Here is a 3,976-nt window from a genome sequence, read left to right as displayed (position 1 = left end):
GCTGGATTGGGATGGGATGGCACCCTCGTGGCTTGGGCTGTACATGGAGAGCCCTCCTGGGGCCGCAGCATTGCCGGGAGAGGGAGGGCAGCAGGGAGAGGCCTCCCTGGGCGGTGGTGGGAGCTGGATCTGGCCCAAGCACGAGGGCGCATCGTCTCCAAGATACAGTGGCTTGGGGTAGCTTTTCCTAAACAAAGAGCATTATAAGGGAGCCACTGCTGGAAATTTCCATTCCTTTGTTGGGTAGATGCTGTGTAAATAAATGCATTCCTCAGATTTTTCATAATCCTGGAAAGGTCCATAAATGAAGCTGTATAGTTTGTCAAATTGCTGGAGATCATATATATTATTCCTCAGCCACCGGGAACATGATATACAATAGCACAGAATATAATGCAAGAAACATATGCTAAAGGTCTTCTTAGAGCTCTGAGCATTCGTATGAGGCATGTACAGATATTTCTTCTATTTTGCCCCTTTGGGATCTAAAATATTCAACCCATGTTACAGCTCAGGTTTGTGAATTACTTACTTACCTTAACCCTAAATAATCCTTACGTGACAGGTGACTTCGGCGGCATTTAGCTACTCCCTGGTTTAGTGTGTGGGTGCTTTGAAAGCATTTAGAAATTAGTACATGAGATAAATGTGGAAGCAATCTCGTACTTTACTCTTCTGCTTTTCTTTCTGCCTGAATTTTGTTTAAAAACCAGACAGTTTGGGAAGATCCTGTTACAATAATGATATTGTGCCTGATGTATTTACAAGTTGAGTGGCTCAAAAACGCATTTGCAGCGTCTTACTTTCTTGTCATATATGAACACTAGCTACCTATAGAAGAGATTATGTTCCGGTAGCCAGTGTATCGGTAATGTAAGCGCAGGAGTTACGTACCTAGTGAAGACTATCGTACCTTCACTGACAGAAGTCAGATCTTTTTCTTGAAATTGGCTAGTAACTTCTCCCACTAACTCTACCCTCTTCGACTCAGTTAATCTGGATTTATAAGATCACTTCCCTGTTTAATGTGGTACAAACATGTCAGAAATTTAGAACAGAAACTGTCCTTTAGACTACTGGAACAATGTTTATTACCCGTCTTTTTCATTTTTGAACACACCCTGACATTTATCTTACACTTAGACTTTCCCAACAGCTACGCGTGCTTCCTTTAGGATGAATTTTTTCATTTTGAAAATCATATCCCCTAGTAATGCAATTCTACTGCAAAAATATTGAAATGATACAGAACTAATGCTTTTTAAGTACTTTTCATTTTTAGATCTCAAAGTTCTAGATAAAAGAGAGCACTTAATGGTTGCATAAAATACTAAATGTACTTTTTCAAGATTTGTCTTGTAATTGTGCAAACTACAACTTTACTATTTATTTCCTAGATAGGCTATTTTTCAGTCAGATTAGAAATGTAAAAAAACCCCCAAAACCCCACAACCAAAACAACCTAGAAGCCAAACCAAAACAACCCCTCAGACTGGACTATCTTGGTAAGGTAAGCCCAAATACTTTTGGCTAGCTGGTTAGCTCTCTAATTTCCTTCTGTTTGGACATTGCTACAGCATCTCTGATTCCGTAGTGCTCATCCGAGATCCTAATTTTTCCTGACCTCAGTACTCACATTTGGGGGCTACTATGTCAAAGCATCTCAGCCCCCAGGATGAAGTAGCCTGGTTCAGCCTTCTCTCAAAGAAAGATTACTACGGCAATTGTAGCTCTCAAACTGGAATAGATTAGAAAAGCTTATTACTGTATTTTAATATAAAATACACTGTATTTTAATATAAAATGCTGTTGACTAAGGGCATCAGACTTTAAACCCAATTAATAACAAACTAAGATCCCAGAGCCCCCAGACCAGCAACTTATCTACCACACAAACAGCCGCACAAATCCCTCACATTTATTTTTTCCAGGCTTTCAACTTTGATTAATAACATGGCAAACCCATGCAAGTCTCAACCATATTAACCACAGCTATATTTTTAGTCTTACTGACATGAACACTTTCATATAATAAAAGGAAAAGGAAAACAGAAGAGGTGTTTCATTAGGACATGAGGATTACTAAAACCGCTGTGTGGAGTATTTGTCAGGAGGTGGTAGGGGAAGAGTTATTACTTACATTTTAGCATGTCGCTAGGACGCGGAGCGAGAGGCTCCCTCGGTGAGACATGTTTGCTTTGGAAAAAAAATCAAGTAATCAGACCGTCCAGGCTCTTCTTACTGACACATTTATAATACCAAATTGCAAACTGGGATGAGAAGTTTGCAGTATGACATGGAAAACTGTTTTTCCAATTCTGTTATGAAGCCCAGCAATACGGCAGTGATACCAGTCCCAGAAGTTCACATATTAACCTGCCAGGCCTTTTTTATCGATAGACGGCTACATGCAAAAATATATGAAGCATGCAACCTGCTTGGTTAAAAAAATAGTCCAAACCACAAACCCTCAGCAGATCTGTTCTTGCAGCTGATGATAGAAGCTTATAACCTATTTTAAAAGTGTTCATTTAAAAAAAAAAAAAATTCCCCAAATGCAAACAAACCTCCCCTGAATGGTTGATATAAGCAAGGAACCAGCATTATGTCAGTAAAATAACAGCTTCAAACCAAATCCCGAGACTAATGCTTGCCTAATACAGAATTCGTCAATATTAAACATGTTTGGCTTCATGATTGTGTGATACTGGGACTAGAGATAAATTTAGTCCAGTCTCCTCATCGATTGTTCATATGACAGAGGCATTCCTTAGATGGGTTTCTGACACTAAATTCAGCTGAATGGATAGTATGATACACATCATAAACATAACCGGTATTTTGCTGAGTATGTCGTCTGACTTTTTTCTTTCTGCATCTACCTGCTTACACATTTGCACCAGCAGCATGCTTGTAACGATGCCTTTTGTAAGGGAGCCGAGCTTTGCACATAGGAATAACGGGCAAAACGAGTCATACTTTTTCTATTTCTATTTCTAAATCATTTGCACAGCTATGTTTCAAAATTGAGGGAACAGAACAAAGAGATACAGGCAGGCAGCATCCTCATAGTGGCCCTGAAATAACTGCTCAGGACAGCACCCAAATAGTCGTGGGTGTATTGGAAAGACCCGGATACCACTGAGGGGATGCGATAGCCTAGCAAAGAGAAGGGCAGAGCAAGAGCAAATAACCTTGTTACACTTTTACTCTGAGATGAAAGCATCATTTCTGCTTTGACCTTTTTGGCATTTCTAATGCACAACGTCGCAGCATCGGCAATGCAGGGGACCGGGGAAGGCACACACCCCAATCTATTTCTACCCACCAGAAAGCGAAGAAATGTACAGAAAACTTGATAACGGCACTGGAGAAAGTGAGACCCTTTGCATGGTCTTATATATGAACTTCACTACCAAAGAGATTTGTCCCCCACTTGAACACCACACAAGCACCGGTGAGCCATTCCCGCTCATCTGCGCTCCCCGTTCTGACATCGGGACTTTGCTTTTTAACTAGCCCGGGCTTGGCTGCAACTAAGATAAACATATTTAGCTGCAACTTTTTTTTTTTTTTCTTTCAAAAAGAGGCAAACTGGATTATAGCAAATAACCTTTAAGATAATTAACTGACAATGCCGCAACTAGCATAAAATCTTCCTTCAGGCGACCCCTAATTTAAGTATTACTGGCACAAAGTGGAGACAGATTGTGCATCACCACCGCAATATTTACATAGCAGAAACCCACAGAGCAGGAAACGTGAGACTCAATGATGCACTAAATTAGGAACAATCATATTCTAGTGTTAATTTGCTTTCTCCTCTCTCCAAGTTTCAGGTCCAGCAATTGGTACAAATGCACATAAAGCATTCCCATTTTTAATGATTAAGAACCACAATCTGCAAGAAGTGCTGCTCAAAAGTAAATTCACTCACTACTAGGGATGTGTGCAGGATCAATTCCCCCCCCCCCCC

The 3,976-nt window shown here is 40.4% G+C and overlaps 1 protein-coding gene across 1 annotated transcript in view; it reads right to left on the bottom strand.

Moving 5' to 3' along the window:
• CLYBL (citramalyl-CoA lyase) overlaps positions 1 to 3,976 on the bottom strand; it is a gene marked incomplete at its 5' end in the record, with an annotated part of 85,840 nt that overhangs the window by 12,144 nt on the left and 69,720 nt on the right. The gene's annotated exons all lie outside the window — the stretch shown is intronic.

This window comes from Egretta garzetta, unplaced genomic scaffold (assembly GCF_000687185.1).
Source record: "Egretta garzetta isolate BGI_Z169 unplaced genomic scaffold, ASM68718v1 scaffold182, whole genome shotgun sequence".
In the NCBI taxonomy this organism is placed as follows: domain Eukaryota; kingdom Metazoa; phylum Chordata; class Aves; order Pelecaniformes; family Ardeidae; genus Egretta; species Egretta garzetta.
The sequence above is the reverse complement of the archived record's forward strand: the minus strand, read 5'-3'. Positions and strand labels throughout refer to the sequence as shown.